The sequence below is a fragment of the Lissotriton vulgaris genome, chromosome 8 (genome assembly GCF_964263255.1).
Source record: "Lissotriton vulgaris chromosome 8, aLisVul1.2, whole genome shotgun sequence".
In the NCBI taxonomy this organism is placed as follows: Eukaryota; Metazoa; Chordata; class Amphibia; order Caudata; family Salamandridae; genus Lissotriton; species Lissotriton vulgaris.
The window spans coordinates 1,457,624,822-1,457,652,311 of record NC_141696.1 but is presented as its reverse complement, the minus strand read 5'-3'; the positions used below and the strand labels follow the sequence as shown (position 1 = coordinate 1,457,652,311).

The 27,490-nt window shown below is 44.7% G+C and overlaps 1 long non-coding RNA gene across 1 annotated transcript in view; it reads right to left on the bottom strand.

Annotated features, from left to right (window-relative positions):
* Positions 1 to 19,308, bottom strand: part of LOC147698920 (uncharacterized) — a 56,249-nt gene extending 36,941 nt beyond the window's left edge. Inside the window, exons 1-3 of the long non-coding RNA XR_015299387.1 lie at positions 19,161 to 19,308; positions 8,012 to 8,058; positions 7,392 to 7,427 (exon numbers count right to left, since the gene is read on the bottom strand). This is a non-coding gene — a long non-coding RNA (uncharacterized LOC147698920). The remainder of the gene's footprint in view (positions 1 to 7,391; positions 7,428 to 8,011; positions 8,059 to 19,160) is intronic.
* Between the last annotated feature and the right edge of the window lie 8,182 nt (positions 19,309 to 27,490).

The window sequence follows — 27,490 nt, the reverse complement described above, 5'->3', positions numbered from 1 at the left end:
TAGATGCCCAAGAAAGGCGCGAAGAGAATGTCGACTGACCAGATGGTTCGGGCTCTCATGAAGGAAATGTCCGAGATAAAGAAGCAGTTGGCGGGGCGAGACGGTGAGGAGGGATCGGGGCGTCCACCGGCCGGAGGGAGGCCTAAGAGGCCGAGAAGGGGGCCGGTCGGGGGAGACGTCCCGGTTCCCTGTTCCCCGCTCGAGCCGCCAGCCCCGGTACCGGCCCCGGTACCGCAGGAAGGGAACCCGATTCCGGTCGTAGTCACCCCGACATCCGCGGAGGGTATGCCTCCCGAGTTGGCGGCAAAGCTAGCAGCATGGTTGGGGGACAGTACCGAGGGCGCCACGGCTGCCGAAGCGCAAGCACTCATGAAACAGTTGCGCGAGAAACGTGATGCAGCCAAGGTGCCCGCGCCGGATGCGGTGATAAACAAGCCACGAGGGGCGGAAGTAGCGTCCGGTGCAGGTAAGCGGCCATTGCCGATCGCAAGGGATGAGTCAACACCCTCTCGTAGAGAAAAATTGGGGCAACATGTTCCTTTGGCAATAAAGGAAAAGATTTGGGCGGGGGAATACGTAAACATTTTCTCCCTGCTCGTTGATCACTATGAGGTTGAAACTGTTAAGGGTCAAAAGGATCTGATGCATCCGAGTGTTTGGCGCGCCAAAATGGCCGCCTTTAAAGTGAATGAGAATATTGGCAACTGGGGTAATGCTTGGGGAATTTTTACGTCAATTTTGGGGGAACGTAGGCCTGAATTGCTCCCTGAATTTCCAGTATATCAGTCACGAATTATGGGGTACTCGACATCGCACCAAGGTAACCAATGGTTCTGTTATGACAACCTTTTCAGGAAGGCGATGGAGCATAACAAAAGTTTAACCTGGGACTGTTACGATTCTTTGACATGGAATAAAATGAAGGAGTCGGGGATGTTGAAAGTGCCGTTGGTGGGGAGTACTGTTAGTGAGTCCTCCCGCCAAAATGGGGGGACGCCCTTTCGGTCGGGTACGGGTACAGACGATTACCCGAGACCCGCCGGCAATACAGGGAAGAGGGGTTTCTGTTTCAATTTCAACAGAAGTAAATGTACTAGGCCCCCGGGATCTTGTAAATTCAAACACGAATGTAGTGGTTGTGGGGCACCCCATCCTGAGTCCTCGTGCAGAGCCAAATCGGGTGAAAATGGGGGTAGAGGAGGCGCCAAACAGGTCTAATATAGTCCGAGGGGCGCCTTTACCAACCCCAATTGATACCCTGGCGATGATTCCCTGGCTCAGCGAATACCCAGATCGTACTTCTGCTGGGGTGCTACGAAACGGTTTTTCATATGGTTTCCGCATCCCGGTGGGGAACTTTCAGGGTGTCGGGACGTGCAAAAACCAACTTTCCGTCTTGCAGCATACGACTGTAGTACAGGATAAGATCCGGAAAGAGGTTACCCGAGGTCGGGTTGCAGGCCCGTTTAGTGTTCCGCCGGTACCGAATTTTGTTTGTTCTCCTTTAGGGGTGGTCCCCAAGAAGGACCCAGGTGAGTTTCGATTGATTCACAATTTATCAGCTCCTCATGGCCTTTCTGTAAACGATGCAATTGATCCAGAGATATGTTCGGTGCGGTGCGCATCATTCGATGAGGCCGTAGCCATTTTGAATCGCCTGGGGCCCGGGACGCTGATGGCGAAATCAGATATCGAGTCAGCGTTTCGTTTGCTCCCGGTATACCCGGAAGACCAACGTCTTTTGGGATTCATGTTTCAAAGTTCATATTACATGGATAGGTGTATGCCGATGGGGTGCTCTATATCTTGTGCATATTTCGAGAAATTCAGTAGTTTTCTACAATGGGTTTACACGAAGGAAACGGGTTTTCGAAATGTGATGCATTACCTCGATGACTTTCTGTTCCTTGGGGCCGCTGGGGATGATGAATGTGCCCGGGCCTTGACTGACTTTTGTGTTTTAATGAATCAATTTGGCGTGCCATTGGCACCAGGTAAAACTGTGGGTCCCACGACTTGCCTCGAGTTTCTCGGGATCGAGTTGGACTCTAGTGAGTGTTGTTTTCGCTTACCAGCTGCCAAAGTGTCCAAATTCAGGGCAGCCCTGGAAATGTGTATTACTGCATCTAAAGTTACGCTGCATCAATTGCAGCAATTGGTGGGGAAGTTGAATTTTGCCCTAAGGGTGATCCCGATGGCCCGCCCCTTCTCCCGTTCAATTGCCCAGGCGATGGTCGGCCTAAAAGAGGGTCATCATCGCACGAGATTATCGGCCGAGGTCCGCCAAGACATGCGTATTTGGTTAGCATTTTTGGCGGATTTCAATGGTCGAGTCGTCTGGAACAAACCGGCCTTGTCCTCTGAAGAGCTGGGTCTATGGACGGATTCAGCGGGAAGCATGGGTTTCGGCGCCATCTTCGGCACAAAATGGTCGGCACAAAGGTGGCCAACATGGTGGCATGAAGAGGGGCTGACGAGTAATATTGCTTTCCTTGAACTGTTTCCCATTTTGGTGGCCCTCAGAACCTGGCCCAATGGATTCAAAAATCACTCTGTCATATTTTGGTCTGACAATATGACCGTTGTAGAATGCATCAATAGTCAGGCAGCACGTTGTAAAATGATTTTGAGGCTGCTTAAAGAAATTGTCTTACTGTGTATGCAACTGAACGTGGTATTCAGAGCAAAACATGTCCCAGGGGTGATGAATCAGGCTGCTGATGCACTGTCTCGTTTTCAAATGCAGGCTTTCTCGGGTTTCCTTCCCTCAGCGGACCCAGAGCCAGCACCCTTTCCCGAAGCTCTCTGGTCTCTCGGTGCCCCGAACTTCGTTACCTCGTGGGAGAGAGTCTAGCACCAAGGACGAGGAAGGCATACGAAGGGGCGTTTCGGGCTTATTTAGCCTTTTTGGGGACTGAGAGAGGGGGGCTTTGGGGGCATGAGGATTGGGTAGTACATTTTCTGATGTCCTTGCGTAAAGCTGGGAAGTCGGTGGCTACAGCCCAGAGGCATCGTGCTGCCATTTCCTTTGTTGCCAGGGCTCATAATATCCAGGACCCGACAGCGTCTTTTGTAGTACAGAAAGCGCTGCGTGGGTGGCAACGCCTTGAGGGTCGCAAAGTAGATGAGAGGCGCCCGATAGGTCTGGATAGGTTGTCCCAGTTGCTGGCCACACTCCCCGCCACATGCTCGTCTCAGTTCGAGGCCTGTTTGTTCCGAGCTGCTTTTACGCTTGCATTTCACGGGGCAATGAGGATAAGTGAGCTGGTAGCAAGGAGCAAGCGGGATGTGGTGGGGGGTTTGTGCCGGGAACACGTTCAGATCAGGGGTGAGACGATGACTGTATCCTTTGTCAAGTCAAAAACCGATCAAGGTGGGGTGGGAGACTGCATAGTCATTCGCAGGATTCCAGGGTCCTCCATGTGTCCGGTGAAGTGTTTAGAAGATTACCTAGCACGAAGGGTGGCATCATGGGGGGGGACATTGTTGAGACACGCGGACGCCGCCCCACTGACGAAGTTTCAGTTTCAGCGGGTGCTCGCGATGTCAATTACCGCAGCGGGCTTGGACCCGGGTGAGTTTGGGACCCATTCCTTTCGGATAGGGGCTGCCACTGAAGCTACAGCCAGGGGTCTTAATGTGGAACAAGTAAAACGAGTGGGGCGTTGGTCCTCCAATTGTTATAAGAGGTATGTGCGATTGCACATGTTGTGAAGCTGTAATAATGTACTCACGCTTCTTGTCTTTTGTTTGGTTTTCAGTTACGCAAGCCTTCAAGGCGGGGCGGACTATGCAGTCGACCCAACACCAGGCCAGCGGTCAGACATCACCGGCTGTGAGAAAGGAGGTGTGGGTCGTGGGCCACTCATACGTGAGGCGTGCCGCAGACGTATTCGAAGCAGGTGACATGATTCACGTAGCTGGGGAATACGGGTACAGAATGTCCTTCTACGGAAGGGGCGGTCTCTGTATTGACCAATTTCAGGCATTCTTTGAGGGTTTGTTAGGGCGGACGAGGTCACCGCCGTCTATAGTCATAGTACATTTAGGGGGCAATGATTTGGTCACCACCGGTAGACGACTTCTCCTGGAGGCGATGCTTTCCACTGTAAGTTGGTTGGCGAGGAGAGTTCCGGGGTGCATAATTGGGTGGTCTCATATGATCCCACGAAAAGTCTGGCGGGGGGCTGTTTCGATTCCTGCTTTGAACCATTCTGTTAGAAAACTTAATAACAAAGTGAGTAGGTTGTTTCGTTCCAGGACATTGCATTCTATCTCGCACGGTTGTATTAATGATGACAGTATGTATCTAGGGGATGGTGTGCATTTGTCTCGGGTGGGGAATGAGTTACTCATAGGAGACTTCTTAGCATGGTTAAAAACGTTGAAACATGACCTTTAGCTAGGAGTTTTGTGGGGGGCCCGGATAGCCGGTCAACTATCCGGGCCTGTGGCGGTAAGGTCATGATCGGTGAGCACTAATTAGTAGATCCCTATGAGTGGGCGTCACCCAACACGGATGGGAGCGCTCGGGAGAGGTGGCCATTGGCCCCTCAATGGGGAGGCGGTCCCTTCTAAGGATGGGTCGCCGGAAGTAAAGGAAAGGCGGTCAAGGCCCCTTCCTTTGTAGGAGGGGTTACAGCCCCCTCCTGGGGAATTTCCCGGGGCCAGTGACATCTGCGACGGCAGATGCGGTAAGTTGTGTGGGGTTGGGATAAGGTCTACGGTACCTTCTAGATACCTCACACGAGTATTCGAACGACCTTTAACTGGCGTCGAGTCTTTAGGTGCCCCCGTCAAGTCAAGGGAAATTGGTAATAGTTGCACTTGAGGTACGCCTCCGTGCTGTCGCCCAGCCCAAGTGGGAGGGGTAAGTCTGGTTAGGGATCTTGACACCGGTTATGACCTTGCCGTTGGCCCTTAAACGTTAGGTGTACAATTTCAATATGTCAAGAAATGTTTTGTAGGATGCTAGTTCGGCTAGGAGAACCTCTGTATTAGAGAATCTGTTAAGGTTAGCCAAACATCGCATTATGGTAATGAAATTGTACATAACATGAAACGTTTAATGTTTTAATTTTTGTTTTAATAAATACGGCCGGGATGGTCACTCCATCCCACTTCCAAAAACTCAAGAACTGTTTCCGGTTTCCCTCCTTTGGGGATTGTGTTGAGAGGGGGTGGCGGGTATCTCGGCCATATGGAAAGGGGCGACCAACTTGGTCCCCCCGAACTTATGGCTGAGTGCCTCGATCCCCCCGGGAAGCCATTTTGGGGCGGGAGGCGCGTCTCGGCTGGTATGCCCGAAGCGGCGTAGCCGGGGCGCGCCTGTTCCCGCCCTAGAGTGGGCTGGCCTAGACACTGACGCAGCCAGCCACGCCCTCGGGGCAGGCAGGGGCGGGTAGACGCCCGCCCTGAAGACGGATAAAAAGGGACGCAAGACCAGAAGACATCCTCTTGTTCTTGTGCCCTGAAGCTGCACCTCCTCGCTGCACGTGAGCTCGGGACAGAACGAAGAGCCAATTTTGACCCACCCACCAGCCCCTGAAGACAGCCAGTTGTTTTTAATAAAGTTGATTAATTTTGTTGGTGTTCTCGTTTCCAGGTTGGAGTATCATGTTGATATTGAGTTAATAAAGAATGGTCTGTTTGAGTACGTTTTACCATTAAGGAGATTCAGATTTAGTGTCGAATTTTATGCATGCCCTTTCGGTCATAGTGGCCACTGTATTCTGAGTTTTAGTTAGCACTGTCGTATTTATTTGGTAGGCGGTAAGGTCATGATCGGTGAGCACTAATTAGTAGATCCCTATGAGTGGGCGTCACCCAACACGGATGGGAGCGCTCGGGAGAGGTGGCCATTGGCCCCTCAATGGGGAGGCGGTCCCTTCTAAGGATGGGTCGCCGGAAGTAAAGGAAAGGCGGTCAAGGCCCCTTCCTTTGTAGGAGGGGTTACAGCCCCCTCCTGGGGAATTTCCCGGGGCCAGTGACATCTGCGACGGCAGATGCGGTAAGTTGTGTGGGGTTGGGATAAGGTCTACGGTACCTTCTAGATACCTCACACGAGTATTCGAACGACCTTTAACTGGCGTCGAGTCTTTAGGTGCCCCCGTCAAGTCAAGGGAAATTGGTAATAGTTGCACTTGAGGTACGCCTCCGTGCTGTCGCCCAGCCCAAGTGGGAGGGGTAAGTCTGGTTAGGGATCTTGACACCGGTTATGACCTTGCCGTTGGCCCTTAAACGTTAGGTGTACAATTTCAATATGTCAAGAAATGTTTTGTAGGATGCTAGTTCGGCTAGGAGAACCTCTGTATTAGAGAATCTGTTAAGGTTAGCCAAACATCGCATTATGGTAATGAAATTGTACATAACATGAAACGTTTAATGTTTTAATTTTTGTTTTAATAAATACGGCCGGGATGGTCACTCCATCCCACTTCCAAAAACTCAAGAACTGTTTCCGGTTTCCCTCCTTTGGGGATTGTGTTGAAAGGGGGTTGCGGGTATCTCGGCCATAAGAAAGGGAGTGACACATCTGCCTGTTGATAAAAGGGATGTAAAGGACACCCATCTGCCTCCAGAAAAGCCACTCAGGCACCCACTGGGCCACTGGCGGCATCTGAACAACACAGACACCTCTCAACTTGCCCCCCCGCCCGGCTGCTCAAAAAAAGCGGTCCACAGCTGAAATTCGGACACCGGCCTCTCAGCCATTGCCAGAGTGGCCACCTTATCACTCCGACCCTGGACTGGAGACCTCTGGGTTGAGGGAAGCTTACAGAGACACGCATGCCAAAGTTGCAGCAGTCAGGGAAACAGACCAGGGAGGAGCGGGAACTAGTGGGAGAAGCACTCGATTCCGCCACGCTCTAGGAGGGGCGTGGCCAAGCCAGAAACATGATCACAACTTCGCATGGATTGGGAAGAGGCGGCCAGACTGGGGAGTGGTGTGGGAAAGGCTGAGTAAGTAAAGTACAGACTGGCAGAATGATGCGTCACAATAACAAAAGAGTGACGATTATTATATATTTTTTGGTGCCCCAATATTTGGTTTTCTTCTTTCTTTCCTTTGATATTAGTTTGAGTTTCATATTTAGTGTGGGAAAAGCGGATAGATAGATTTATACTGGCAAAAGGATTTATATATATATATTTTTTTTTTCTTTTAAGCAAAACGTTCTAAAACATAATTAAAATTAATTTGTAGGAAGGAAAGACTTGTCAGGGCAGGTCAAAGGAAACAATAAAGGACTATAGAGTAAAGACCAGTCTTTCTGAAAGTGACAGGACTAGATAAACCATACCGAGGTAAGGTATTGTTGGAAGTGAAATACAAGATAGAAGAAAGAGTGGAGATGAACAATATCTTTACTCCAGGATACAATACATACCTCTGACTCTCTTTCGTCGGCTGCCGGCCGGTTAGCCTGAAAAGAAGAAGAGCAAGAAGAACATATAACAATGGTTTGGCTCTACAATAACGAAATCAATGACAATACAGATTGATAAACAGCGATGTACTCTAAACTACTTCCCCTACAACTATTAAATTGTAAAGTATAACCAAGCAGAATAAAAGAGAGTATACTTATACTTATATAATCCAGACGCTGATTAATGACTGTACAACCTGACCAATGGATTGGATCCAATAACTGTGAATGTTCTCCTCAAATTATTTCCTTTCTAAATTATGATTTCAGTGCTGCACCCCCTTCCTGTTAGTAGAGCTGTGTACATTGCCAATGTATGTTGGCTCTCAAGATTCCATGGGTTCTGTCAATGCTTATTAGATGTGAGCGTGATGAAGATCTTATAAGAATTCTCAGGATCTTGACATGACCACATGACTTGGCAGCCATCCTTGCACATGTGTGGGACAATTGCTACCCCACAGCCACAAGGCCTTGCCTGGCTTTATTGGTAAAAGGGCACAGTGTGGTTCACTCCTCTCTCTGCCCCTATTGGGACCCTCGTTGACAAGCACGACTACAAAACCTGCAATACATACACGCAATCCTGAAGCACGATCATCACCCAGCCTTGACTCTCGTGTTTCTGCAGGAGAAAAAGAAAAGACAGAGTTTCACCAATACACTCTCTCCTGGTCCCGAGAAAGACAGAATTACATCAGTGTTAGTGCACTTATCCAACTGAATCACATACTTATTTTTAAAGGCTATTACCTGATTTTCTGACTAAAGGCACATTTGAAGGTACTTGGTCTAATGTCTCATTTTTTAACCATGCTGTAAATGGTTCACAGAAGGAGTAAACTCTCAAGGACAATACAACAATCCAAACTAAGTTCTTAGGATTTTCTTGAGGTGGGATAAAGTCAACCTAACCTGGAACCCTGGAATAATAACATAGTCAAACGTATACACTGATTGCCAATAGATGAGTCGCACTATCCCTAGAAGAACAGGGCAGTAATGTTCATGTACTGATATTGTGTCTATTAACAGCATTACATTTTTGTGCCACAACTGAGAGAAAGGCTGTCAAGAAGACACCAACCCACTAAGGAAAAGCATTAATAATGGTCGTCAGAAGGTAAATATTTATTCACCAGTCAATCTACCTTCATTCACACTTTTCTACTGGGTTTTACATGTATCATACAGAAAAGTAAAGCCTCGTAAAGCAAACGTGTCAGCATACACGGTCAAGTTACTGGACTATTCAAAAGTGCAGAACTAAAGGAGCCTTCGAAAGTCCAATGTATGGCAAATTAAAGCATCCTGCCTTTTGGCCTCGTACTGATAGAGGGTAAATGTAACCATTTTCTATAAGAAGGGGGGAATCCAGGAAGGAGGACGGGGAGGCGTGGTGGTGAACAGTAAAAAAAGAAAGGGGGGAGTGTGTTAGTAGGGAACCTTCCCAACTTTTGAGGTGTCCAATATCTTTTGTTCTGAGAAAGTGTTTTGGCTAATTGCAGACAAGTGTTCTTGAGCCTCAACACAGGTTCCCCTGATTAATCCCATGGGTATGAATGTATATTGGATCCCTCATAGTCCATTTCTACCAGGTTATATGGACTAGTCCAGGAGCCTCTAATGAACACACTCCACAGCTCTAGAAACATCTCCAGTCGATCATTCAGCCTAGCAGCGATGAGTTCACAGACTGCAGTTTTATACATTTCCATGAGCCAGGAGTCATAGGATGGGCAGATGTTAGTGCACCAGAATATAATGATACAGATTTTTGCTGTTGCCAGTGCCATGGTATGTCATCTGTATTGATGATGGCTAATGTCCGGGCATTGGGGACAGTCACGAAGAAGAATCATTTGGGTTGTGAAGGGTCCTCTAAAAGGACCCGTGTTTGCAATTGTGTTGGTCACAGATGTCCAAGAGTGGGATGATGCAGGGCATTCCCACAGAAAATTAACAATGTCTCAGTCCAGAGGCCCAACCCGCTTACATGTCTCTTTTGAAAGCAGTAAGGATGGCTGTAGTTGAAAGGGTATCCAATGCCATTGATGAAGTATTTAAGAAAGTTTAATATTAGTCTGGCTTACCTGCTATGGCCGTTATGTGTGGCCTATAGTTGTGCCAATCTCCATCTGAATATTGTATACATGGCCTGTTTGATCACCAAGATTTCAAGGAGGGACCCCTGGTGTGAAGTATTGACCGTCTGTCAGTATTTGATAGAGAACAGACACAACCCCTTTGTGTATAGCCAATTTCTTCAAGTAGTCCAGGACAGGAAAGGCCTTCCAGTATTACTGAGATGGGAGGAGCTAAGCCTTTCCACAACCAATGTTGTATTCTCTGGTAGTCCCATGAATATTGCAAAGGTAGGTTAAATTGGGCCTGTCCTTCAGCAAAGGATTCACATGTTTGGTCTATAAGCACGCCGGCTATAGAACAGACAACATTAGTGCTTTCCATAAGGGCTCTTTACCGTCTATCAGCATGAATGCCTTACACCAATAGAGACCAGAAAATGAAGTGTGGGATGTACTTTCAGGAGTTTACTGGCTTTTCTCCAGGCATAGGTCATGGTGGCCAAGACCGGATGGGAAGAGAGGCGGCAGTCATGGACACCAGTGTAGAGCATTCTAGATCCACTTAAGCCTCCATTCAGGGCTGTTTCCATTGCAACTCATTTCTGGGTATCTAGGGAGGCATGTAGGATGTAACAGAGGTGCATGAGTTCTGATGCCTGCCAGTAATTTATGATACTAGGGAATCTCATGCCACCTTTTACAGTTGGTTTATTGATATTTTATTAATCCCTCCTGTGGTTGGTATGCTTGTATTATTTGCAAGTTTTGAATGTGATCACCATGGGATCCAGGGTGAGGATAACCTACAAGGGAGAGAGGGAATAGGCTATTCTTGTCCCCCTGTGAATAGTGAAGGGTGTAAAGATGTAGCCGTGAAAATCCCCCCTCACCTTTGGGTGACTGTACAGTTTATAGACCAAAGCTAAGAATGATGTGCCTCGGCCTACCAGTTGTAGTATGTGGAATATAAAGACCCAATCAACTCTGTTGAATGCTGTTTCAGCATTAAGTGAGATTAGTCATTTTTCATCTTTGTCACTGCACACCTGCAGGAAATGTGGGAGAGGGCTCAGAGATGTGACATGGAGGAGCAGTGGGGAACAAATCCCACTTGATCTCATATTACTAAAGTGAGAATAACTTGCTGCAGTCGTTTTACCAGTGGTTTGCACACAATTCTGGTTTTGGCATTAAGAAGAAAAGTTGGTCTGTAATTTGCACAGTGCAATGGGTCCTTGCAGGGTTTATGATAACAGTAATTAGTGCAATGTTGGCCTATGTTAGTATGTTGGGTGGGGAGTGTTTCCAAAAAGAACGTACAAAGAATGGGCACTAAAATGTCCTTTTGCATCTTTTGTGCCAGGGGACTAGTTGTATGGTAGGCCCCCAATAATCTCTGTGATTTTGCCCTCAGTAATAGCGGCCTCAATTCGTAAGTGTTGCAGTGGAGTAAATCTAGTGGGCGCGTATTGCATCAGGAAAACGTCTATGTCAACGGGTGTGCTCATGATGTATGAAAGCATCAGATTGTGTTGTATGCTCCAAAGGTCACCAGAATATCTACTGGCTGTGTGCGGGGTGTGCCATCTGCATGAAGTTTGGCAGGTATAGTGTGGGATACCTCTTGTTGGTGGGCATATAGGGCTAGAAGTTGCCTAGTACTCTCCCTTCCTCTTTGTTGCACGGCTTACGATGGAATAGGCCAGTTTCTGCTCTAGTAATGTAAAGTGAGGTAACACTTTTTTTAGCCTGCAGCAAGGCTTCCAATGTAGTCTCCGTGGGAGTGGCGGAGTATTGAGTCTTGGGCGTATGGCTGACTTGTTACAGTCTGCCTTGCATCTGGAGTGCCTTGCATTTCTTTGGGTGGTGGCCCACATTATGTCATACCTGACTGTCGCTTTCTTGGCTGCCCAATGGTCACGCGGGTAAAACATTGTCTCCTGATTGTGGTCCAGGAATGCCTGGAGGTGGCCATGGAAGCATCTTTTATCATTGGGCATTTTTCAGTGGGAGAATGTTAGCCTCCATCACACTGGAGGAGGTTGCAGCACCCCCAGAATAAGCCATACTTGTACTGCATCATAGTCAGGCACCCCTGAATTGATAATAGCAGCGTCTCTCAAGTAGGCTAGAAGTGGTGGAAACAACAGGAAAGAGTCACCAAGTCGGCAAAGCATTTTATGTTTGATTGCAGGCAGGCGGGCGGGCAGGCAGGTCAGGGGAGGAGTGGTTTGCCCACTCCTGAGTGCGCAAAGACTGTTTGGACGGCCCTTTGGGGCACCCCAAACCAGTCATGCACATTCTGCCCTTCTACATGCAGGGTGCAATGTAGCATACATGGAGAACATGGCCTCCCCGTAAGGACCTGGTTGGGTGGTAACCCACCAATCACAATGCTACTTGCAGCATTGTGGTTGCCTTACGGGAGGGTCGGAGGGAGCCTGGCTGTCTGCTTCCTGTTCCAGACAGAGGCACGAGAGCAGGAGCCGAGAAGACGTGGAACCCGGCCAGCGGAGAGGTAAGTCTATTATTTTTATTGTTGTTAAATTAAACCCCAACCTCTACGCGTGACCCAACTCCCCGCTTCTTCACCCGCAAACCATGCCAGCTGCGACTGAAAAAGACATGGGTAGGGTAAATACATTACCAGTTTTTTTACAGTAGAACACTGCATCAGGAATGCTTACATTATAGCAACATCTTTCACTCAAGCAGTTCTTGTTCCTAAGGTCTTGACGGAAAGCCCATGAGGTCTGACTCAAGCCCTGACACTACCTTAGGTAACAGGTGTCGCCATATGCCCAGTTTTATGAAGAATCATTGCCATGTCTTCCACTGTCACAGATGTTGTCTGGCCTTATTTTTTTAAGAACCATGAAAATGCCAAGGGGCTTATTTATGAGACCTTGTGTCACTTTTGCGCAGCTGGTGCGTCACTTTTTGTGACGCAACAGCGGCGTAAAAAATGCACTATGTTGCGTCATATTTACAGATCTAGATGCATCACTTTGTAAATCCCTGCGTCACATTATACCTGCGCCAGGTATAATTTATGCAGGGTGGGCTTTCTGTCGCACGGAAGCCTAGTAGAAGTGATGCAGGGAAATCTATGAGATTTCACTGCGTCACTTGTAGGATGTAAATGCGTCAATATCTTTACGTCTGCCTCACAGCAGTTGTAAGACTAACGTAGGCACATTTGAAATGGGACTGGCCCAAGTGAAATTACCAATTGCTGGAGTTGCCTCACTTTTGTGACACACTCCAGCAAGGTGTCATTTGTGCTCCTACAGATACTTCAAAAATACTGACGAATCTGTAACTCCTTGCAACATGATGTGTCATATTGTAAATATGACGCATCCAGCATGTCGCAAGGAGGGCGCAACGAAAAGTGACGTGTTTCTATTTTCACAGAGTGATGTGTCACTTTTCATAAATGAGGCACCAAGTGATGTTGCTAATGGTGTAGATATAACACCTGATGAAGCATCAGTCTGGGGCAAGTGTCTACTTATCAGAATACCAAGGTCAAATAAGGAAAAATGCAGACATATAGCTAAAATAGTGTAGTCGGAATTGATGTCCATTCACCTTACATATACATAAGGAAATGTTTGGGGCGTACACCTTGATGCACATCAGCTAAGTCAGACATTCCTAAACTTATGTCAGAAATTCTAGTGTCTGATAGGATTTAGTATATAAGGACTGACACTCGACCACTTGGAAGAAGAGGTCCTTCACCCAGATTATCACACAAGATTCTGCCAGAGACAGTCCCACCTACTGGCAGCACACTTTGAAAAGATGCTGCATCTCTCCTGATGCTGATAAGGCTGAGCCTCCAAGGAAGGCAGCTTCTGCAGCACATGTTTGACTTTCAGAGGGACCACAACCTCTTATTGGCCACTTTCCCGTTGAACTTATCTACTTACCTAAACATGGCATTCTGGGAAATTTCAAATGACAAGTAAGTGAAAGTCCCTTATTGCAGATTTGGCAGAGGAGCACTTTTGCTGGGATTTTCTTGGAACATGACGCCCTGTGGCTCAGATGCAGTCCTGCTGATTATGGCCTCTATCCTGCAAAGGATGATAGCCTGTCCTACACAAGGCTATCCCAGGGGATCTTGCAGAGGGTACTCCTAATTTCCTCTCAAGAGTATAGGTAGTGTTAAGTGTTAGTAAAAGCATAGTAATTATATAATGGTTGAACTGTTAATTTTTTTCACCATTCTTGTAATGCTAGTAACAATGCTTTGTTTCTTCTGCCTAATAATTGCATCACACTCTTTGTCTTCAAGGATATGAATATTTCAAAAAAAGAAAAGTAAATTTGTATCTTTCTTGTGTTTACCTTGGTCATTTAATCTAAACAAGAAATTGGTAGATCATTTTCCACGATTTCCTTGGGGAATAAAGAGTGGGTATATTCGAGGTTGCTGATCCCCTCTGGTATCATGGTAGGATTAGGGGTTTAGATGGGGCACTGGAGGCTCGCTGGGACCCAGGACAATACTTTCTTATTGTATGTTTGAACTGAACTCCCATATTCTGAATCTTATGTTGTCCAGGTACACAGTCCCCCTTAATTCATAGGAACTGTAAAACACCATCATTTACAGAAGGTTGCATAGTAAAACGTTTTTTTACAATGTACAGTCAGGGGGTAAACTCACATTTCATAAGACTTTGGAAAGTAGTTTACTACTGCAGTAATACCACTGTATGGCATGGGACAGCTGTCCTCCTTAGTATTAGCACAATGCTTGTGGAAACTTCATATCATTACATGTGAAAAATCAGACAAAAACAATATTGCCACAGATTAATCCTATTTTAAACTTGATCCACTTTGATATCATGATTACTGCCTGTGGTAACTCAATACATTATTTGTGGATTCATCACCAATATTCCAAACCTCTTTAGATTTGGCCCCAGGCTAGTGTATATGTGACATTTAGAAAAGGCTAGCCTGTGAGACAACTCGATGATCTAGGAGCCTCTCAGAAACTATAAAGAGAGTAGACATACTCTGCTTCTGCATTCACTCAAGTTTTTTTTTATATTCACAGATCATCTTGACCCTGATATTGAACTGCCCATTACTACAGTCCCTTGCTCACTTTGCCACTGGATTCAAGCAAGCAGGGCTGAAGACGGCTGGAATGCCAGAAACCGGTCCTCTGAAGCTTGTTTCCGGTCCAGGGAAGACATGGCTTGGCAGTTCGGGCTGGACTGTTCCCATGAGGCACAGGGTCATGTAAACCTCACTTTACATTACTAGAGCAGAAACTGGCCTATTCCATCGTAAGCAGTGCAACAAAGAAGAACGGAGAGTGAACTGGGTTGGCAGAGTGGGCTTAAGAACGGTGATGGATTAAACCCAGATCTTTTGACTGGGTGTGAGTGTTTGATTGATTCAGATGCTCCGTCCATCACCACCCCCTTTTGTACCGCTTTTGGCCGCCATAAATGTGGCAGGGTATGCTCAGACGTGAGTCCCTTGCTCACTTTGCCACTGGATTCAAGCAAGCCCGGCTGAAGACGGCTGTAAAGCCAGAAACCGGTCCTGGGAAGCTTGAATCCGGTCCAGGGAAGACATGGCTTGGCAGTTCGGGCTGGACTGTTCCCATGAGGCACATGGTCAGACTGATTTGCATATGGCTATGTCTGAACTGGGGTGGCGGAGTGAGCTAAAGAACAGTGATGGATTAAACTCAGATCAGTTGACTGGGGGTGAGTGTTTGTATTGTCAATGCTCCGTCCATCATCCCCTTTGGTTTTTCTTTGTTCGCCCTAAGTTGGCAGGGTATGCTCAGATGTGAGTCCCTTGCTCACTCAAGTTTTTTCTTTATATTCACAGATCATCTTGACCCTGATATTGAACTGCCCATTACTACAGTCCTTGCTCACTTTGCCACTGGATTCAAGCAAGCCGGGCTGAAGACGGCTGGAATGCCAGAAACCGGTCCTCTGAAGCTTGTTTCCGGTCCAGGGAAGACATGGCTTGGCAGTTCGGGCCGGACTGTTCCCATGAGGCACAGGGTCAGACTGATTTGCATATGGCCATGTCTGAACTGGGGTGGCAGAGTGGGGTAAAGAACGGTGATGGATTAAACCCGGATCTGTTGACTGGGTGTGAGTGTTTGATTGGTTCAGATGCTCCGTCCATCACCACCCCCTTTTGTACTGCTTTGGCTGCCATAAGTTGGCAGGGTATGCTCAGACCTGAGAGCCTTGCTCACTTTGCCACTGGAAGACTGCTGGAATGCCAGAAACCGGTCCTCGGAAGCTTGTTTCCGGTCCAGGGAAGACATGTCTTGGCAGTTCGGGCTGGACTGTTCCCATGAGGCACAGGGTCAGACTGATTTGCATATAGCCATGTCTGAACTGGGGTGGCAGTGTGGGCTAAAGAACGGTGATGGATTAAACCCAGATCTTTTGACTGGGTGTGAGTGTTTGATTGATTCAGATGCTCCGTCCATCACCACCCCCTTTTGTACCGCATTACTACACACAGGCACAGGTGTATCCTATGCTACACAGTTACCAGGAGCACATTATGGACTCAGTCATCCACCTTTACCATGGAGCATGCCCTTTGATGAAGCATGTTACTATAAGAGGTTGAAGGTTTCACATCTTATTACTGAATGTATGGCAGTCACAAGCTGGTAGAAACAGAGCATTCATATTAAACAGAGTAAAACTGCTTCATTTATAGTTAACTAGAGTCTCCAGTATCATTATTTTAGGAACAATTCATTGCAGTATCTTAAAGTTTATCCTCTAATTTCCAGGAATAACCTTTTACTGAATCTAGGAGCTCTTTCTTGCTGTTATCTTTTTCTCAGGAAAATAAAGACATTGCTTTCATTTGTAGTTTGAGTTCTGGAAGGTATTGAATAACATAACATAAGATATAAGATATCAAGGTTTGCAAAAGGTGGTTTGTCTTCTATGTTCACAATGATATCCCAACCTCTTCCGGGTCGTGTTCTAAACACACAAGTCTCAAAAAGTACAAGAAATATGTTGGTGTGCTCTCTTGGTACAACAGGGCTTATAAAGTGAGCAATTTGCACCAACATATCCAAAGGTCATAAGAAATTAGATTTTTCTATATTTGATTTAGAGTTTCTCCTAAAAGTCAATCCTAACTTGAAAACATTTGTTACCCATGAGCATAACATTTGTATGGAAAACGCAGCACCAAACCGAAGAAGGGTTCTGCTAATTGCACAAACGTTTGAAGAGGGCAGAAACACTAAATCAATCATAGTCACATTCCCGTACGAGCACCATACTGAAAATCAACATGCGTGCATTATCAGCTGTAGTCAACTCACGCAATAGCAAATAGTAATTTATTCGTGACTGTAAGGTTTGAATGCAAGCTTATGAATGCTAGGTGGTGGGCACACATTTTGCATATTGAATACTTGTATTAACCATGTACGGGAATTGCAGGGGCTTGGTGAGCATTCAGGTTGATCCAAATGTGAATAGTCCTCATTGCCCCCAAAGGAAAACTATAAAAGCAGACACTGTGATGTGCCACCGATGGAAAAGAAGGGTGGGGTTGAACTCACTGAGACATTCACTAAAGGAGGTATAATGGACCCAACTACACATGCCAGAGCAGGTTTATCACTGTATAATGTTAATTTTCAGATGAGGAGAGTGAGAGTGACTGTGTGCCAGTCGCCACATGCTCAAAGGTAGGACAGCAGGAGATAATCACACAAGTGACATAACATGCAGAATCACCAAATGAGTGGAAGAGAATTGACAGAGGGGTGTAGGAGAAGATAGGATGAGTGAGTGGGCATGTATATTCAGACGATGGATAAAGAGAGAAAATGAAAATGACACACAGGGCATAAGGTATGTGTTGGTCATTATAGTAATTGCAGTTGTTCGTGGTGAGAAGTGCTGGTCCTGCGGTTAGTATGATTCACTCCACCCTACATCACCTTTCCTTGAAAGATGAGAAATTCCTTGGGGTTTCAGTCCTTATGAGGTAGACCGCCTGCACAAAGAATACAGTTGTGGACTAGAACCCCCAAGAAGAAGCAGTGGCTTAAGTAACTCTGCCTGTGGACCCTTACTGGATGTCCTGTTCTGACAAGTGCAGCTGGTATGAGAGCCTCTGTCTGATCAGCACAGACCAGCAGCAGTCTCAATGTCCCGCTTCAGCTGACAGAATAGGAGCCTTCCAACACTACTGCTCTATTATAGCTTCACCACTGAGGGTACATAATGAGCTAGAGAGCCAGCATCCTTTTAAGATGATAGAGCGCACGTGTGGCACTCGTTGACGCCATGTTGAGAGAACTGGAGCTGTGGAATTTACTGCGTTTCATATGGAACAGATTACAGGAAATGAGCTAAGCGAAGGACCTAGTCTCATTGTTTTGTACTGGGTAATGGTACCATTCTCTTTCTCATCACTTTCCCCAGCATATCTATTCTCTTTACCACTTCATCCATTTAAACTAAGAATAATACAATTGTGAAGACTTAGAGAGAGCAATCTCTGCCTTCAGCTATAATTTGCTTAAAGCAGAGTTTTAGGTAAAGGGGACTCTGTTTTAAAATTAAGCTCATTGGCTAAGTTATACGTTTTCTACTCAAATTGGTGGGTAAGGACGCTACCGGACTTTGTTTTGTGAAGTCCACCCTTAACCGTCCGCACAGAGAGATTAAATGTGAATGACTAAATAACAGCAATGCATTTACACAACTCAGGGAGATAGCGTTCTGTACCTAGTTGCAGTAATGGCATGGAGTCAAATCCATTGATCACGGGGCACTAATAGTCCCCCTCCATACCAGCTCCTCTCCAATCACTTGGTCATTATATCTTTACCTTTGACCCAGAAGAGTACTCTGCTGCTTTTTTGACAAGGTTCCTGCTCTACAAGTACCATAGACACATACATTGCTCATGACTGATCATTTAATAAAGTTTGAAGAGTGAACAGTATAGTTTCTGTTGCCTCATTACCTCCACTCCTGCTATTCACATCCCCATCCCCAGTGCAGTGCATTGTATTTCACCACACTTGAGGGCATGCGTCTGCTGTGCACCTATAACTGCCTTTTTCGAATTTCACACTTTGATATTTTAGCCCAACATTTCGCAACTCTAGTTGCCATCAATAATTGCACAATTTAAACCACTTTTAAGAATGAAGAACTTAGAGTTTTTCAGAAAGGTCGTTCAGTCAATGTCACAATAAAGGCTTGATATAGATTTCATTTTTGGAACATGACAGAGCTACTAGCGTAAATCATTTATTAGAGTGTTCAAATGTCTTTGCATTTGCCCAGACTATCCCCTAAACATAGTTTTATTTTGCTAACTCTTTCGAAGACATATTAAATCAAAGACCCTCCAGATGTGAGCTACCTTGGAATAAACACTTTTCGACCCATGAACCACATGGACAAAATGAAGGAATACATTTTGTGAAAACAAAACCAAAATCCTATTCTGTTCTTCCCTAATCATCTTTGTGTTCACTTTTCTCCCCAGAAATTGTGGGTCAGCCTACAGATTTGCTCTGATGAACCTTATATTCATGTTGGCTAATCTACAGAATGTGGATACATTGATTATACATTACCTGGGGCAGATTCAGCAGGCTGTACATTCAAAAGCATGACTCCTATAATAAGGACCAGAGCCAGACCAAAGAACACCTTCTGAGCCATGGTTTAGTGCAGTCTCCTCAATTCAGTCTGTTAGGCAGATTCTGGATGTGGATTGCTCTTCGAGACTTTCAAGTCAGTTTTATATCCTCAGATCTGTTTGTTTAATGGTTTGATATTTTTGCATAAGCATATTCTCTGTCACTTAAGCCACACACTATGGTAGTAAAACTAGTCAGCTGTTGTATGGTAAGTTGCCAAAGAGGATGATGTTTTTTACTATGGTAGCCAATGGTCCCCACTGGCACTCATTCTTATGGCACCATGAATCTGGATCCTGATTAACTGCTTATTGGCAGGTTATGTATGCTGTGTAAACTGTGCAAGACAGTTGCAGCCCTCCTTTAACAACACTAATGGGATGTCTGGCTTTGCTGCCAGTGAGAGAGCGAGACAGAATATTGAGATTATATGATTGTGAATGTAGTGAGTCAGGGCTCTATGTGCGTTGGGTGCTCAGCAAAACTGACTTTAAAATGGGCGCCAACAAGGCCCTATCTTTCTTATCCTTAACTTTACAAGACAACACTATGATTTCTTTCTCAACAATGAGTGCATCAAACCTTCAGGTAATCCAAGTCAATTATGCATTCACTGATAATTTCACACATTTTATTTCACGTTAAACTGAACATGTCCCTATTTCATAAGTGTTTTTGTTCTTCATGAAATATAATCTAAGCCAATACTGCAAACTGAGTTGCCTCTGGGAGTCGGTGATTTCAGGAAGTGGATGGGTATCCACAATAGCACGACAAAGAGTTGAGGATAAATGCAGTGTGAAGTTCTGAGAGTGCCAGAATTTGGGCCATACATTTTTAGGTCTCTTTAAGATAAATTGTTTACTGTTAGTAGGCTTGGAGCCTTCCAATTAGTTACCATTGGTGGGCTTCAAAGCCACTCTCAATTACTCGCTTCCTGCTGGTCACTTCTGCGGCCTGCACTTCCCTCTTTTTGCGAAGTCACCCTCCCCTAGAGCATGGCCCAAGTACTTGTGTCCTTGCACTGCTCACACTTTTGGGACCCATTTTTTTCTTTTTGTTGAGCCACTCTACAGAGTGTATCTTTCCTAGCTGACTTTTCATTTGCTTCTTGGTTTAGGTTTTCCAGCTTGAATTTGTATCTCACATAAGTACTCGCTATCTGTAAACAGGCCTTTAAATCTTGTTCTTATCTTGTCTCATTTGCTGTACATTCAAAGACAGAGGTCAAATAAGACAGATGTCAAATTTCAGTCTTTGTATTCTAAAGGAACTTGGTGTTTGCTTTTATTTTGCTACTTTCAAAGCAAAAGAATGTATGTGACAATCTTCCTATTGAGTTCCTATGCGAGAGGATAGGCTGTAATATGGTGTACTTTCTAGCACACAATAAAAATTAACTGTGCTGATATATCAGAATGAGAACAGTAGAAATGAAGTACTTTTTTGTAATTCTGAAGGGTGGTGGAAACAAATGTTTAAATACATTATCATTTGTGTGTAACAAAACAAAATGTCTATGCAAATGTAATGCCCATTTTTAATTTTCAATTGGAAATGGTTTGTCTATAATAGAAGTGCACTACCACACCATGTATATTCCACACAACATCACTCTACTTTACACTATTCTCCACCAAAATCTAGACTTCTTCACTCTACCACACTCTGCTCCACTCTATGCCCTTCCACTCTATGCCATGCCACTCAATGTCATGCCATTCCACTCCAGTCCACGACACTCCACTGTAAGACACTCTACGACACGGCTTACTACTTTACTTTATACCCCTTCACTCTACGCCCCTCCTCTCTACACCCCTCCACTCCATTCTATCTCACTCTACTTCAATGTACCCCAACCCAATCTACCCCACTCCACTTCACTACAGTCTACCCCACTCCACTTCACTACAGTCTACCCCACTCCACTGCAATCTACCATACTTATCTACCATACTCTCATCCCCAATCTATTCAAATCCACCCAATCTACTCCACTCCACTGTACTCCACTTCACCCTTATCTACCCCACCCCACTCCTTTCCACTCCAGTCTACCCATCTCTACTCCACTCAAATCTACCCCACTTTTCTCCACTTCAATCTACCCCACTCCACTCTATTTCTATATACCCTGCTCTATGCTACTCCAATTTACCCCACTCCAATCTTCCCTACTCCACTCTACCCCAATCTCCCCTATTCCACTTCACCCTACTCCAATCTACCCAATCAACCCCACTGTTTTTCCCTCCAATCTAGCCCACGTCCCTCTACTCCACTCTCTCAATATACCATGCTCCACTCTACTCCAATGTGCCCCACTCCACTTCAGTCTAAACCACTCCAATCTTCCACATTCCTCTCCAATCTAACCTACTCCTCCCCAATCTTCTGCACTCCAATATAGCCCAATCTACTCCTCTACAATATACTTTACTTCAATCTACTGCACTACATTCCATTCCACTCCACACACCTCACTCTAACCTACCCCCTCTACCCCAAACGCCCCACTCCAATTTACCCCAGTCTACCCCACTCCACTCCACTCCATTCCACTCTACCCTACTAATACATCCAATCTACTGCACTCAATGTACCCCTGTCCAATTCAATCTATCCCCACTATGACCTATCTCACTCCATTTCCATTCTACTTTAATCTACCCAATCTACCCCACTCCAAATACCCCATTTCACTCTAGTCTACCCTTCTCCACCCACCCCACCCCACTCCACTCCAAACTAATCCAATGCACCCTACTCCACTCTTTACCAATCTACTCCATTCCAATGTATCCCAATATACCTCGCACCACTCTACCCCAATCTAACCTGATCTACCGAACTCCTATCTAATGCAGTCCACTCAAACTACTCTTATCTACCCCAATCCACCAACTTTTACCCCACTCCACTCATATCTAACCACTCCATTCCACTCCAATCCACTTCACTCTACTACAATCTACCCCACTCTAGTACAATCTACCTGACCCCACACCAATCTACCCCTCTCTTCTCCACTCAATCTACCCAACTCTTCACCAATACCGTCCACCCAAATCAACCCCGCTCCATTCTAACTCACTGTACCCCAATGTACCCACTACAATCTACTCCACTCCACACTACCCTAAACTACCCCACTTCACTATAAACAAGTCTACCCCACTCCATGTTACCTCAATCTACCACATGCCACAATACTCTAAACCAACCCATACCACTCCACGCTACCACAGTCCACCCCACTCCATGCTACACAAATCCATTCCATTCCACTCTACCCCACCTACCCCACTCAAGTGTACTCCATGCCGCACCACACCACTAATATTTAGCTATGCTGCACAGTAGCCACACTGGTATACAACATTGCTAAAACACATTGCCAAAGCCAATAGCTCTTGCATAGGCGAGACTTATTGGCATTGCCAGTGTTTGTTGTTGTTCCTCCAGGGTCTTCAAATCCTTTGCATATCAGCAGACTGCACAGAGCAGTGACCACATCAATGGCAATTGTAACTACAACTCTACAGAAGTTTGCTTAGCTGACAGAAGAGAGCTATGTTGAAATATTCAAACAAGAATTGGGTGAAGTTCCAAAGAGGGTGCATCCCAACTTGGCAATTGTTGTTAAACTTTGTATGTATGTTATTGGCATAAGGCACGTCCAGCCAACCCCTTTTAATAGTAGGGTCTATTGACCGGTAGAGCCTGTGTTGGATGGGTGTAGGGTGGGTCTTGGCACTGCCCCTTTGGAAGGGCTGATGCATAACATGTCCAGCTGGACACTTCGGGCCCGATTCACAGAATGAACTTACTACTTTTGGCATTCACAGAATGCACTTACTACTTTTCGTATTCACAGGATGAACTTACACATTTCGGTATTCACAGAAGTTAGGACTACTAACTTTAGGACTCCTAAATGCCTTCTGTGAATACCGAAAGGCTTAAAATTAGGATTTTTCTCAATTTAGTAGTAGTAAAGTTAGGACTACTAACTTTAGGACGCCTAAATGCCTTCTGTGAATACCGAAAGTCTTAAAATTACGATTTTTCTCAATTTAGTAGTAGTAAAGTTAGGACTCCTAAATGCCTTCTGTGAATACCGAAAGTCTTAACATTAGGATTTTTCTCAATTTAGTAGTAGTAAAGTTAGGACTACTAACTTTAGGATGCCTAAATGCCTTCTGTGAATACCGAAAGTCTTAAAATTACGATTTTTCTCAATTTAGTAGTAGTAAAGTTAGGACTCCTAACTTTAGGACTCCTAAATGCCTTCGGTGAATACCGAAAGTCTTAAAATTAGGATTTTTCTCAATTTAGTAGTAGTAAAGTTAGACTCCTAACTTTACTACTACCAAATTGAGAAACATCGTAATTTTCAGACTTTCGGTATTCACAGAAGGCATTTAGGAGTCCTAAAGTTAGGAGTCCTAACTTCTGTGAATACCAAAATGAGTAAGTTCATTCTGTGAATACCAAAAGTAGTAAGTGCATTCTGTGAATGCCAAAAGTAGTAAGTTCATTCTGTGAATCGGGCCCTTCATCCCCCCGAAATCCAAAAGAAAGGTCACAGAGTCCAACCTATCGGAACCAAAACAAAACAAACCTGATATCGCATAGTCCATCAGTCTCTAGAGTCACTCAGCAGGACAGCAGTGGACGCACGGTCGGATGATACTGGCTGTAACTGGACATCTCTGCTCTCATTAATACTTTACCATGCCTGAGAAAGGAGATGTACACTGGTTCAAGGACATTCAAAACCTTCTGGCTTCAGGCCGGCTGTAGTCATTTCCATTGTGTGGAGTTGGTCTACTCTGCTGATGCTCCAGAGGATTTGTGGTTGGTGTGGACCAGTTAAAAAAAGGGTGCATCAGGAGCGGTGTCGTAGTCCATCGCAAAGCGTACATTGGTGGTGCTGCTTGACTCCTTGATAACAGTCTTGGCATGCTGCAATCTGTTGAAGTCACAACTCTTCAGCCCTCGTAGCTCCTGGCATCCGTCAGTGGGACAGTGTCGAATCCATCTCTCGCTTTAATAGAGGCTCATTAGTTGGGTTCCAAAAGGACTGCGTGTGATCTGCACTGAGGCTGCATGTGTGACACGTCTAGGCCACTGCAAGAACGCTGAGAAGCCACTGCCTAATCACTCGTGCACTGTATCAGGTAAAGGAGCCTACAAGGGATATCATTTAAACATCAATTGCTTTCCTTTAGTTAATGCTTATGGATGCCTTCAAATTAGCATCCTGGCAAAACAATTTAGACTAAAAAATAATGAAGTAACTTAGTAATAAATTAATCATTTAAACAGAAGAAACAAAATAGGGTGTATTTCTTTTTTGTACAAATTTTAATTTCAGTAATAAATCGAAGTGTACACAGATACCTCTTAGATACATAGGTGATTGAGACTAAAGATTATAAATTAATTAATCATCTTCACCAATGTAGTAAACACACCTCAAAATCAATCCTAATGAAAACGGCTTAAATATTTGACATCGTTTTCATAAACATATAGGTTAATTGGTAGAATGGACAAAATGAGTTGACATGTCGACGTTTCAGTCTAGTGTGATTCATCTATAAGACCATCTTGAGGACATTGAGATTCCGAGGAAGAATACGGACCCTTTGGCAAAATAACTATTTACAAATGCAACATATTATTTATTAGATGGACCTTGACAAAACAATTGAAAAGACACCCAAAATATTTGTGAAAAAGTCAAATTAAATTCAATAATGTTTGTGAAAAAAATAAAGACCATTTATGCCACAGAGTGACCCAGAATTGGAAAGAAAGAGAAATACATCACCAATTTTCATGGGATAGGTCCTTCACCTTTGTGTTAGTTGGTTTAATAGTGAAATCTTACTTGTAATATTTCCATCACTGGTCTTATTAATGGTTGGTAGCTGAATCAATACAACCTATAATGATCCAAAATGTGTGTTTAGATTGTAGTCTAGAAAAAATCTGGTTGATTACTACTATAATTTGAAGGTCAAAAATTCAGTAATTATGGTTAAAAAAACAGTGTTTGCAGGACACTGGAGATTTATTGAAACATCAAGATTGCCAACCTGATATTTGGCAATCGACTCCTTGTAGAGTTTCTACTGGAAGAATGACTAAATGAAGTTAGTCTAAGATTTACTCTTATCGAATACAGAAGTAAGCAAAGTATCCAAACGAAAAATGTTGATCTTAGTTCTCATCATCTTAAACAGGGTGTATTAAACAGGGTTTATTAAAGTAGACAAACCCTGAGGGACGAGAGGTATAGTTTTGGTTCTCATAGCCGATCCAAAGTTGGTTTATATGTCCTGATGTAAGTGAATCAATATGTGTAAGCTTAAAAAACATTCATTAAATATATATGAAAAAAGTAAACGTCTTACTCTAATTGTCCAAAGCATATTCTCGCCAGTATGTTGTGAAACAAATTTCTATTTCGAGTGGAATTTAATGAATTCTGTCATGAGGATGCAACAAAATAATGAAAGATGGAATAAACCTAGATGTTTAAAATTTGGGTAGTATTGTTTTCACCTAAATCAAATGCCGTGATTTAAATTTACTTGTTTCTTTTGTACTCCATGGTTTAGTGATTCGGGCATGGACACTGTCAGTGGGACAGCCTCAGCTCTCACCGGTTCCTTGGCACTGCCCTGTCCAGGATCAGTGGGGCCTGCTGGTAGTTCTCTTCCCTCTTAGGCTTCCCTGCAATCGAAATGTGCCAAAACCTCTCCAGGAGCAGGTAGTCAGTTTATTTCACCTTTCATTGCCACATTGACAGGTGGCTATCTGACAGCATGAGGTGGTGTGGCAGGTGATCATCAGGGGGTTTGAAGTCTCCCTGGACACACCTCATCTTTCCTTTACAGCCACAGGGGCTTATTTATGAGCCCTTGCGTCACTTTTGCGTTGCCGGTGTGTCACTTTTTGTGACGCACCAGCGGCGTAAGAAATGTGCAGTGTTGGTTATATTTACAAAGTGATGCATCTAGGTAGATGCGTCACTTTGTAAACCCCTGTGCCACATTATACCTGCGCCAGGTATAATGTATGCAGGGTGGGCGTTCCAAAGCAAGTAAGCCTCATAGAAGTGACTCAGTGAAATCTATGAGATTTCACTGCGCCACTTCTAGGACGCAAATGCGTCAATATCTTACGTCTGCCTCACAGCAGGCATAAGACTGACGCAGGCACATTTGAAATGAGGCTTGCCCATCTGAAATTACCCATTGCTGGAGCTGCGTCAATTTCGTGACACAATCCAGCAATGCATCATTTTTGCGCCTACAGATACGTCAGAAATACTGACGTATCTGAAACTCCTTGCGACATGATGCGTCATACTGTAAATATGACGCATCTAGCATCAACGAATGAGAGACCTTAAATCTAAACCAATAGACTCAATGTACCAAAGAGAACTATATCAAATTCTTTTTAATATTACAAAGATAGACCATAGGGATCCGTTCAGATTGCATACCGACAGGAAGGCTCCCAGGAAAGTTTTAGTTAACTTCCACACTTTTGATATTAAGGAGTTAATATTAGGGAGAGCACTGACCGACACCTCACTTCATATTAACTCTACAAAATATCTAATTTGCTCAGACGCAGGCTAAGTTACAGCGCAGGGGCAGTGGGAGCTGGGGAGTATAATGCCTGATCTGAGAAGTATGGGCGCACAGATACAAATTAAATTTCCGACCTTCTTAAAAGTGGTGTGGAAGAACAAAACTCACAATTTTTTCTCCCCACAAGAAGTCGATACTTTTCTCATTCTAATGAAAGAAAGCTCTCAGTGGAGCGTCTTCTACTTTTCTCCTCTCTCTTTACTGCACTTAATGTAGCACAACTTGAATTTATAGCTACATCTTAAAAAAAAAATATACTCACTTAATAGGGGGAAAAAAGGAAAAAATATATATATGCATGGGGGAAAAATAAAAAAAATATATAAAAAGGGAAATATAATCTACAATTCACAGTACTCATAGTTGCCCATTATTCATTCTGGGGGGTGATCCTGACCAGATCTATGAGCTCCCGATCGGCGATAAGATCGCCAAAGCAGGTGGGGGGGGTTCCTCATGGGAGGTGGGTGGGCTGTTGGGGGGTAGGGGTAAAAAGGGAAAAAATTATTCCTCGTATAACTATGAAAATGAAGAAAAATATCTTTTTTGGGACGGGAGTCGGATGTGATTCATCCTTTGTAACAT